The sequence below is a fragment of the Pongo abelii genome, chromosome 14 (assembly GCF_028885655.2).
Source record: "Pongo abelii isolate AG06213 chromosome 14, NHGRI_mPonAbe1-v2.0_pri, whole genome shotgun sequence".
Lineage (NCBI taxonomy): Eukaryota > Metazoa > Chordata > Mammalia > Primates > Hominidae > Pongo > Pongo abelii.
In genome coordinates this window covers 87014382-87027459 of record NC_071999.2, presented here as the reverse complement: position 1 = coordinate 87027459, position 13078 = coordinate 87014382, and positions in this window count along the sequence as shown.

Genomic DNA, 13078 nt, shown 5'->3' with positions numbered 1-13078 from the left:
TATAGGTCATCTATTTAAGGGATGTAATATATATTTATAAATATATGCATATATGAAAAGATTTATTATGAAAATTGGCTCACATGATTATGGAGGCTGAGAAGTCTCATTATCTGCCACCTGCAAGCTGGAAAATCAAGAAAGCTGGTGGGGTAATTGTCTGAGTTAAAATGCCTGAGAATCAGAGGAGCCAATGATGTAATACCCAGTTCAAGGCTGAAGATTCTAGAACCAGCAGGGGTTGGGGGTGGGGATGGGAGGCCGCTAGTATAAACCCTGAGCCCAAAGGCCCAAGAACCAGGAGCTCTTATGTCCAAGGGCAGGAGAGGATGGATCTTCCAGCTCAAGAAGTAAAAGAAAGAATGAGCCCTACCTCTGCCATTTTGTGCTATTTAATCTTGGATGATGTCCACCCACCTTGGTGAGGGCAGGTCTTTCAGATACAGCCTAATAACTCAAATGCTAATTTCCTCCAGAAATTCCCTCAGAGACAAACCAAGAAATAATGTTTTACAGGCTACCTGGACATCCCTTAGCACAGTCAAGTTGGCACATAAAATTAACTACCAAGATATTCTAGAAGTCTGATTTGCTTATTTAAAAGAAAAATAACTACATACATATCCTGAGGGGGCCTTACTGGTCGTTCTGTAAGTTTAGCTGCCTGGCACGTATGCTTAAACAGATGGACACATTTCATGTGGATGTTGGCCTCCAATACCCTTGGAAACAACCAAAAGTGCTTGTAAGAAAATGGAAATTTAAATCTACTTAATCATTGTTAAATGTACTACAAGGATTGCCAGGATTGTCTCCCATAAATCATGAAGGAGACAGTTTCGGCCTAAACAAATGTAAAAATAATTGAACTTCCTTCCATAATTTAGCAGTGATTTGTTGAACCCGCACAACTTTCCCCAGTAAAGAATCTTCTTTCATTCTTCTTTTGTGTCAGTAATAGGTTTTCTACATGTATGTCAAGTTATCCAAAGGAGGAAACTAACCTATGATGTTAGAAGTTAGGAGAGTGGTATCTTAGGCAGAGTGAGAATGCAGTCATTAGAAGGAATAGAGGGACATTCTGAGATGCTTTTTATACTCCAACTCTCACTCTTGACAGTGGTAACACTGATGTGTTATATATGTGCTAATTTTTGAGCCCACTTATGGCTTGCACATAATAGAGATGTGTTAATTTATTGAGGCCACTTATTGCTCATGTTCTTTCCTATATCCGGTGTTAAGTTCAACTACAGTCATGGGCAGCATAAGGACGTGTTGATCAATGAATGACCCTTTATCTAACAGGGATCCCATAAGATTATAATGGAGATGAAATATTCCTGTCGCCTAGTGACTTCATAGCCATAGTCATGTCACAGCACGATGCCATTACTCATGTGTTTGCGATGATGCTGGTGAAAACAAAACTATGAGCTGCCAGTTGTATAAAAGTATCACACATTTACAATTATGTATAGTAAATAATAATAATAGGCTGGGTGCAGTGGCTCACGCCTGTAATCCCAGCACTTTGGGAGGCCGAGATGGGTGGATCACGAGGTCAGGAGATCGAGACCATCCTGGCTAACACGGTGAAACCGCGTCTCTACTAAAAATACAAAAAAATTAGCCGGGCGTAGTGGCGGGCGCCTGTAGTTCCAGCTACTCGGGAGGCTGAGGCAGGAGAATGGCATGAACCTGGGAGGCGGAGCTTGCAGTGAGCCGAGATCGCGCCACTGCACTCCGGCCTGGGAGACAGAGGGAGACTCCGTCTCAAAAAATAATAATAATAATAATAATAATAATAGTAAATGACTGTTATTGATGTATGTATTTACTATACTATATATTTTATCATTATTTTAGGATGTTCATCTTCTACTTATTTAAATAAAAAGTTAACCGTAAAAAAGTCTCAGGTAGGTCCTTCAGGAGGAATTCCAGAAGAAGACGTTGTTATCACAGGCGATGACAGCTCCATGGGTGTTAGTTAATACCCTTGAAGACTTTTCAGTGGGACAAGATGTGGAGATGGAAGACAGTGATATTGATGATCCTGGCTCGGTGTAGGCCTAGGCAAACATGTATGTTTGTGTTTCAGTTTTTACTAAGAAAATTTAAGAAGGGGAAAAAAATTAAAAATAGAAAAAAATCTTACAGAATAAGGGTGTAAAGAAAGTAAATATTTTGGTAGAGCTGTACAATGTATGTTTCAAACTATTACAAAAGAGTCAAAAAGATTTAAAAAATTAAAAATTACAAGGTAAAAAGGTTACAGTAAGCTAAAGTGAATTCATTACTGAAAACATGAATTTTTTAAAATAAATTTAGGGAAGCGTAAGTACGCAGTGTTTATTAAGTCTACAGCAGTGTAATGTTCTAAGCCTTCACATTCACCCACCATTCACCGACTCACCTAGAACAACTTCCAGTTTTTGCAGGCTCCATTTGTAATAAGTATTCTCTACAGGTATACCATGTTTTATCTCCTATACTGTATTTTTACTGTACCTTTTCTATGTTAAGGTAAGTTTTGAGTATACAAATACTTACCATTGCGCTACAACTGCCCACAGTCTTCAGCACAATAGGTTTATAGCCTAGAGCAATAGGCTATACCATATAGCCCAGGTGTGCAGTAGGTTATACCCTCTAGGTTTCTGTAAGTACACTCCATGATGTTGCATAATGATGAAATCACCTAATGACACATTTCTCAGAACATGTTCCTGCCATTAATCAACACATGGCTATATATACTTTAATACTACTTTGTCTACAATCAAAGAAACCATTTGTCTCCTAACCTAATCTTTTTGTAATTGATTGGCAAAAAATTTTAATTTGCAATTTTGTTAGAATGAATGAGTTTAACATATGAAATTATATTTATTAAATGTTAACTTATTTTTGCTTTTCCTAATAAGTACAGCAAATGATATTCATATTTTGTATTGATTTACAAATCCAACTTGCATACTAAGGACATTAAGGTCTGTCAGATAAGATCCTAATATTTTTGTAATCTGTTGCTGGCAATTATATTTATGATATTTAAATGTTCACAAGTTTTCATTTTTACATTTGAATTTTAATTGGTTTACCTGTATAAATGTTTCCTTGCACTTTAAACTTATAAAGAATTTTACCATTCAGAAATAAGTAATCTGAAATATTTTAATATACTTAGTTGATTTTAATGGTGTGACTATGTCTAAAAGATTTTTTGTTTTGAGATAATTAACTAATTGCCCCAGACTAGTAAGTAATTAAAGAAGCAGGACCACTAACTAAGAGTGTTGCAGAATAACAGATTTATTACAAGGATTTGACCTCAGTTTTGGAAACTGGTTATACAGTGTGTGTGTATGGCTGTGGTGTCTGCATCTGAGGCCAGGCCTAAAATCAGCAGGCCAAGCAGTGGGGAAGGCAAGACAGACATGAATTAGAAGACTGCGAAAACAAACTGGAACTCGCCTTGATGAACTGGATATCACCTCTGTGTCTCACCACCTCCAAGCTGCCAGCTTTTGATGAAGTTTGAGATATGCAGGAGAAGCTGGCCCTCCTGCCATAGAGCTAAACATACACCTAGCCCTGCAATTAGAGCAGTTGGAGCTAGGAATCTGACAGGAGCTAAATAAACTGCAGGCCCATTCCCTGCTCCAGCAGCTGCACCTGCCTGCCCATGATTCAGAGAAAGTGAAAAAAAAGATCTGGCTGATGCTCTGTAAGGCTGGATGCCACTCCACTTCCACAAGGAGTCAGAATATCAGCAACAGTATGCTTGAACAGCCACAGTGTGCCTGGTGCCTCGCACCAATATTCTGAATGTGACAAGAAAATAAGTGCTGGTGTACTTTTGCCTTCCAAATCATAATGCATGCATGTCTCTTGTGGCTGACTCTAATCCAGAAAGCTGCAGGAAAGCAAATTATGCATAATGTATTTCCAGCTTAGATAAGTAGACCCAACAAAATCCACTTCAGACTAATGTGTATCTCTCTCTCTCCTTTTTTTCCCCCTTTCTGTAAGAGATAGAGTCTCACTTTTTCGCCGTGTCACCCAGGCTGGCATGCAGGGGCGCGATCAAAGATCACTGCCATCTCAAACCCCTGGGCTCAAGAGATCCTCCTACCTCAGCCTCCAGAGGAGCTGGGACTAGAGGCACGCACCACCATGCCCAGCTAATACTTAAAATTTTTTTAAGAAACAGTATCACCATGTTGCCCAGACTGGTCTGAGACTCCTGGCCTCAAGCAATCTTCCTGCCTCAGCCTCCCAAAGTGCTGGAATTTGCAGGTTTGAGCCACCATTTCTGGCCCAGACTAAGGTGTATCTTAAAATAAAAATACATGTACCCTTGTTGAATGCACACATATAAATATAGCCATAAATTGTCACATTGATGTTTGTAAGTTTTAAAACTCATTATTTTTTCTATTATTTTAGCTTTAATCATTTTTATAGCTACATACAATGTCATGGATCATTCACAAACTTAATGTAATTCAAAATAAATAAAGAACAAATGGTTCCAATTGTATGAATTTCAAAGAAACAAGCAAAACAAGTCTATGCAATAGAAGACAGGATTTTATTACCTTTAGAGAAATGAGTGAAGTTAGTTATTGACAGAAGTCCTGAAGAGTGATTTTGGTATGATAACATTTTATTTCTTGACCCGGGTGCTGATTATCTAGATATATTGATTGTGTGACAAGTAAGCAACCTTTACTCATGACCTGTGTATTGTGTCAGTGTGTATACATTATTACTATACAAACTGTTAAAATGCCATTGTATTTTTAGGCTTGACAACTAAAATATTTCTAAATCATCTGTATTGTAAAATGCACATTTGAGTGGTGTTACTTTTGTAACCCATAATTGTATGATCATTATAATTTATTTTAAGAAAAGCAGCACTAAGTTTAAATCAACTTTCTTTAAATTTACCTAAAATTTTAACCATTTCAAATTACATCTTATGTCACTATCTGTACATTGTTCAAACCTATATTATTCTAATTATCTTTCTTACAAGTATTTCTGTGTAGATCAAGAATTACAGTAAGTTTTTGTTTTAATAAAAGGAGATCTTGAAATGGGTTAGGAAAATCTCTTTTATTTCAGTATAAGGCACATAATGACCCTAAAAATATAGCTTCCTTTTTCTTTCTAGGAGGCATCTTTAATCTCTTCTTGCCCTTTTCCTCTCACATTTAATTAATTTCCAAATTACTTTAAACATATTTAGCCCCTTTATCTTTTTCTTTTACCTATCATCATTCTAGTTAAAATTCTTATAGCAGTTGATAGAATGTGTATACTATTTCATCTCATATAGCTACCCCTAATCTAACTGATTGACATCCCTTAATTTTAGTCTGTCTTCCAGTTCTTCCTACACATTCACAACAACTTTAAAAGTTTGCTTAAATCTTTTCCTCTGAACAAATACTTACTCATTCTTCATTTCATTTACAAAGAAGTTTGAAATTCCTGAATTGGTTTTGAAAGTTCTGTATGAATTGGTTTTACTCCCATTTATCCTCATGTCAATTTCCTCTACAAAGAATCCTCTTGGACTTCTAGAACTTATCATTTTAATGGAGGAAAGGGGCGCAGGGCAGGTGGAGATCTGTTATAGAAGATCAAATTTAGCCAAGCAAATATGGGGGAAAATGTAATGTAGTACAATGAAACAAATTTTGTGTGTGTGTGTGTGTGTGGTGTGTGTAACTTATGTCTTAGAAAAGATCAGAAAATATAAAAATATACTTTGCAATAAATATTTTAGCATATATAGCTTTTAGTTTTCTACTTTTAGTAAATTAACTCATCCAAAAATGGAGATAGAACCCATAGTAGCAAAATGGCATTATTTGGCTGATATTCATTGCTCTCAGGGATACTGTGCTCATTTAGGGCTGTGAAATTTGGGGCATTTTGATAATATAGCTAAGTTACTGGATAGGAAAGACAAAAGGATTCAAGGAAAATTATGTTCCCAGTAATACTTACTCTAATGGCCTTTGTGTTTTAAATCTTTGGAAACCAAGATGACAGAAAGGATGCAGAAAGCAGAGGCATCTCAATTACCCTGACCTGTATGTCTAGACTAATTCTTAAACATGTCCAATCTAGGTCTAGATTCCTATCAAAGTTGACAAGTGACTGGCATTAGAAAAATCTTAAACCTTTTTCAGAGTAGAAAATGTAGCAATATATTTGAGAAGCCAAATCAGAGATATGCAGCATATAAAAAAGGAAGGGGGAAGGGTGCTGAAAACGTATAGAAAAGTATTGCCAAAATTAAATTTTAAAAAGCTGCTCCTTGAGCAACTAGCAAAAAGAAATATAATAGCAGATGGCACTAAACAGGCAGTAACTTTCAATTTTCTTTTTCCTTCTGTCATTATCTAAACTGTCAACTCATATAAGAAAACCCAAGGAAGATATATAAGGAATAAGAAGGCACAATTTCTAAGGAAAATAAAGAATATGTGAGCAATGGATAACTTGAACTATTTGAATATGCTTAAATTCATAGCTCCAGTGATATCAAGCATAGAATATATATAGTTACCGAAAGTTATTATAAAGTTATTAGCAATCATTTCTTATAAATCAAGAAAATGTAGAGAAAGGCACTAAAGCTGAAAATGCTACAGTAGTGTTTTTCTATGAGACAAAATCATGTCTTTTTCATAATTTTAATTCATTTTTACCAGATATTCCTGATATTCTACTCTATTCTACTCTATTCTACTCTATTCCAGGCTATGAACTAGAAAATGTCGATAAAAAGAAGACTACATTGGGCTGAGCTAAGAAGATAATAGATTTGTGGTAGATGTCAGATTATAAAATTGAGCATAAATTAGAAAGTCCTCATTTATAGATAAGTCCAAAGTGTTACACAGAAGAGAAAATGTGAATGTTCACTCCAAGGACATGTACAAACAAGTCTTACACAAGAAGTAGCATCATAATATACAGGAAGAAATCTGAAGGGCATAGGGAACAGCACGGAGTGAACATAAATAATCATGGCTTATTTAAAGAATAAGGGGTATATTGGAGTAACCAGAATATAGGACACACGAACATGAAATAGGGAAGGGGAAAGTGGTAGGAGATGAGATTTTTAAGTTAATGTGTGCCAAGATTCTATGTATGATGAGAAAGAGCTTAAGTTTTTTTATCTTTAAAACCTTAAAATACACTTTTTTTTTTTTTTTTTTGAGACAGAGTCTTGCTCTCTGTTGCCAGGCTGGAGTGCAGTGGCACAATCTCGGCTCACTGCAACCTCCACCTCTGGGGTTCAAGCGATTCTCCTGCCTTAGCCTCCTGAGTAGCTGGGACTACATGCACACGCCACCACACCCAGCTAATTTTTTGTATTTTTGGTAGAGATGGGGTTTCACCATGTTGGCCAGAATAGTCTCTATCTCTTCACCTAATGGTCCACCAAAGTGCTGGGATTACAGGCGTGAGCCACAGTGCACAGCCAAGATACACTTTCTTTTTAAGAAAAAATAATCTTTACTTGTGTGGGGGGTACAATAGTAATAAAGATAATTTATATATACATCTGTTACCGACATCCACATGGCAATAGCAGCTTCAAAAATCATTATTGAGGCCAGAAGGTTGCTCTTTGGTGTGACACCTATAGAGCGTAGACAGAGACACACAACGAACTGGACTTACAGGAGCTGTGCCTGGCTGCTTCTCCAGAGTGTCAAGAGGATGGAGGTAGAGGCAAGGCCTACGACTATATGCCAGATGAGACCTCTCCATGTGGAGTGCCCAGGAGCACCAAATGGTAGGGTTTACACTGAGCACTTGGCTGAAAAGCGAAGTGTTCTCCTATGTACCACAAAAAGGAGTTTCTATGCACAGGCAGTAATAAATCACCACATTTTAAAAGCAGTTGAATAATGAGTTTGTGCAAGACAACTTTGGTAGCATGGGAGGAAACAATTGCTTCAACCAAAGGGAAACGCTTAGAAAAGAGAAATCAACTTAGAATGCTACTTAGAATGCAAATTAGAATGCTATCCAAATGCTAACATTTGGATAACAGTTGTATCAATGCAGAACGTCCTTCCTTCAAAGAAAAGGTGGATGCAAGGTAATGCTATTGGTCAGGATCTTTAGTAGAGTTTAGTCAAACTTGGAAGTGAAGCAACCATGAAGAATGGGTAGGGAATGAAGCAGCAAAAGCAATGCTATATACGTGTAATAAATTTTAGATTCAAAGTGATCTTTGAATTTCCTTTTATCCTCATGATTATTACATTTTACACTTGCAGGAGAAAGTGAAATTCAGAAAATTGCAGTGATTCAAACCAAATTTAATAAGTAGAAGAACGAGAGTGTAAAACTGAAGTTGCGGTTTAGCATCTTTTCACTGCAATACGTGAAGAACAAAAGCAAACAATCAATCTGGCAAACAGAAACCCATGAACAAACAGAGAGTATCTACAAAAACCTCCAATATTCAAAGTGACAAACCATTTTTATGATTTTATGTTACTTAGCAGTAACCTAAAAAAGATTTTCCATGGCTATGGTTGATTTTGTATCAGTATTTGACAAAATCTGAGGCTAGACTAGCCACTTGTTTTCATAGATAAAGTTTAATAGGGATCCACTGGATAAGTCTATTTGTTTACCTGTTTTGTATGGTTGCTCTGAGCTCCAACGACAGTTGAATTGTAGCAGAAATTTATGGCCATCAAAGCCTAAAATAATTACTATCTGGATCATTAGGAAAAATACTGCTTATCCCTGATTTTGATAGTGGAATATATGATCTAAGCCTTTGTACTTAACATAACCAGTTCCTAAATGTATTGAAATATAATCTGATATCATTGACTGTGCACTATAACAGTAGAATTTTAAAAAGGTCATAAAATAAATGAAAAGTTTTATTTATTTAGAGATAGACAAAACAATTTCACGTTTGCATTTACTACTGTCATTATGTGACTTATCCTTCTTAACTCCTCTATTCCAAGGGTTTGCTTTTTAATTTTGATGAGGGGCAACTTATAAATTTTTCTTATATCAGTTCTGCTTTGGGATTTGTACCTAAAATCTTTGCCTTACCTGAAGTAACAAACATTTTCTACTATGTTTTTTTCTTAGAAGTTTTATTGTTTAAATTTAGTCCTACACTGCACACTGTGTTACTGTATATGTATTGTACACACAGACACACACACACACACACACACACACACAGTGGCCAGAATGGGTCAAGCAAGGGTCAATCTCTCTCTCTCTCTGTCTCTTTCTCTCTCAGAAATTGCATATGGATATCCAATTGTTCATATACCATGTTTTTCTAGAGTTCATCCGTTCTCCATTTGACCTTCCTGTCAACAATCAATTGCCCATATATATGTGGAAGTATTTTGACTCTGCTTTATTGATAGATTTGTCAATCTTTAGGATAAAACAATTGTATACTTATTATTGTGGCTCTATATAGTAATCTTTGAAATCAGTTACTATTTAATAATAGTATGAGGTATCCACCTTTTTCATTTACTAAAAACTGTTGGTCTAGATCCTTTGTTTTTCATGTAAATTTTAGGTTTAAATTATAAATTTCTACCAGAATCCATTCTGAGATTGAAATTATGACTGTGTTTAATCTGTAGATCAATTTGGGGGAGGATTTACATCTTAACAATTTTGAGTCTTCCAGTCTATAAATGTAGTATATCTCTCCATTAATTTAAGACTTCTTTGATTTCTGTCGTCAACATTTTATAATTGTCTGTATGCATCATGCACACATTTGGTTCACACCTAATTATTTAATGGCTTTGGTATATTATGAAAAAAACTGTACTTTATCAAAATGAATATTCTCTATAATTCCTTCAGGCTATGTAGATTTGTTTTTCATTTTGACCTATTCTGACCAGTTTGAATTTTGCAGTTAAATAATATTTCATTTATATGTCACTGAAGTTTAAGTGTAAATTTTTGTTTTTTATAAACACAGTATACTGTGCAGAAGCTCTTTAGTTTAATTAGATCCCATTTGTCAATTTTGGCTTTCATTGCCATTGCTTTTGGTGTTTTAGACATGAAGTCCTTGCCCATGCCTATGTCCTGAATGGTATTGCCTAGGTTTTCTTCTAGGATTTTTATGGTTTTAGGTCTAACATTTAAGTCTTTAATCCATCTTGAATTAATTTTTGTATAAGATGTAAGGAAGGGATCCAGTTTCAGCTTTCTACATAAGCTGACAGAATGGGAGAAAATTTTTGCAAATCTACTCATCTGACAAAGGGCTAATATCCAGAATCTACAATGAACTCAAACAAATTTACAAGAAAAAAACAAACAACCCCATCAAAAAGTGGGCAAAGGATATGAACAGACACTTCTCAAAAGAAGACATTTATGCAGCCAAAAGACACACGAAAAAATGCTCATCATCATTGGCCATCAGAGAAATGCAAATCAAAACCACGATGAGATACCATCTCACACTAGTTAGAATGGCAATCATTAAAAAGTTAGGAAACAACAGGTGCTGGAGAGGATGTGGAGAAATAGGAACACTTTTACACTGTTGGTGAGACTGTAAACTAGTTCAATATTGTGGAAGTCAGTGTGGAGATTCCTCAGGGATCTAGAACTAGAAATACCATTTGACCCAGCCATCCCCATTACTGGGTATATGCCCAAAGGATTATAAAACATGCCGCTATAAAGACACATGCACACGTATGTTTATTGTGGCATTATTCACAATAGCAAAGACTTGGAACCAACCCAAATGTCCATCAATGATAGACTAGATTAAGAAAATGTGGCACCTATACACCATGGAATACTATGCAGCCATGAAAAATGATGAGTTCATGTCCTTTCTAGGGACATGGATGAAGCTGGAAACCATCATTCTCAGCAAACTATCGCAAGGACAAAAAACCAAACACTGCATGTTCTCGCTAATAGGTGGGCATTGAACAATGAGAACACATGGACACACGAAGGGGAATATCATACACCAGGGACTGTTGTGGGGTGGGGGGAGGGGGGAGGGATAGCATTAGGAGATATACCTAATGTTGAATGAGGAGTTAATGGGTGCAGCACACCAACATGGCACATGTATACATATGTAACAAACCTGCACATTGTGCACATGTACCCTAAAACTTAAAGTATAATAAAAAAAGATACTTAATACAATTAATATTATACTAAAAAAAAAAAAACACAGTATAACCGGTACATTTAAAAAATCTCTTAGCAATAATGCACTATACTAAGACATGCAACTATTTCTATTTGTTGCTGTTTAACTTAATAATGCTACAAAATGTGTTGGTGGTTGCTAAATACTACTTCAATCCTGGACCTTAGAAATATATGGAATGATATAATATAACAACTTCCCAAGATGTCATTGTAGCTCCTAATGAAATATCTAACAACTAGGGTGTTGGAAAGTATGGGGCAAGAAAGCTGCCAAGAAGAGGTAAACACTTGAGTAGAATTCTAGAATATGACCAGTGTTGGCTCGCTCAACAAGAGAAAAGAGGAGTACTGCAAAGAGCAGATATAATATGCCTAATAGCCCCAAATTATTAAAATACATTGTATTTTCATGAAATCACAAGTTATTTATTATAACTGAAGTGTTTTGTTGAAGTGGGAAGAAATTAAGAGTGGAGAGGTAGGCAAGAACAGCAGATGGAGAAACTTCATTTCAAGCTATGGAATTTAAAATGTATAAAACTATAGCAGAAGCAGTCTATTTAGACAGACTGTATTGAACTGATAAGGAGTGGTAGCCAAATGGATATGGAGTTTAATAGAAAAGATTGATTCTGTAATTAGTCAGACTGGGCAACAGAGTAATTTCTTTCAATTTGTGTTAGTGGGCACATAAGATGTCTACAATACTTTAGTGATAGTATAAGTAAAATTTGTATTTTTTTCACTTAGCAGTATGTATTCTGATCATTCTTGAGATTACTGTTATTACTATAACTTCCATACTATTTTATTAAGTGACTATACTTTATTTAGTTAATTGGCTTTCTATTGCTGAACATTTGGTGTATCTTTAGCTTTTCCACCTTTATAAAATTTGAAAAATGTCTGTGTGCATGAGGAAAAGAATTTTTGAATAGTTTTATGATTTTTAAATTCCCATGTTGCTTTCCTATGGTACTGCATAAAAATTCCATGTACCCAGCATTCTCAAAGTTTTTCTCTGTACAGTACCTTTTTTTAAATAAAAATGACTACTAAAAAGATTACTTTTGTTTACCTAGTGTTTATAGGAATAATATCATAAAGTACCAATAGTATATGAAATAACAAATATAATAATAACTTTTGCATAAATCTACTTTTAAAATTACTTTTGCACATACTTTATAAAATATTACAACTTATGAGCTCAACATATTTATTGTATCTTTATGTAAAGATTAATACAATTTGGGCAAATTTATAATACCAAAATTGAACTAAACATCATTACCCCCTTTCCAGTAAATCTATAGGGTCAAAAAACAAAAACAAATTATTGCTAGTGTAAAACAGTAAGAAATGTTCTTTGCTATTGACTTTTTTAGGGACATTCTATGATGAATTCAACAGTTTTGCCTTAGACTTTCAAGTGATTAAGTGCTCCCATTTTTTTCTTAACACAGAATAAATTTATAATAGACAAAGCAGCCTTAGGTATGACTTTATGCATGTTTACCTGTGTCAAAGGTATTCTGGGCAGTTTATCATTAGAGTAAAAAACCTTTCAATAGAGCATCTTGAGCTTCTTAGAGGAATAGAGCAATAAAAATGCAAAATAATATAGATGGTTTCATAAGCCTGCTTTACAAAATGACATGCTTTTATTTTACTGCCTCTGGATAAATGAAATATATCATAATGAAATAACAGTATCTGCCATTTCATGTTTCTAGGTTCCTAAATATTCATGGTAGACAAGTCTATATATTATGGGAGCTAATATGAATGCATGTAAATTCTGAAGCATCACTTAATCATAAGCTTAAGG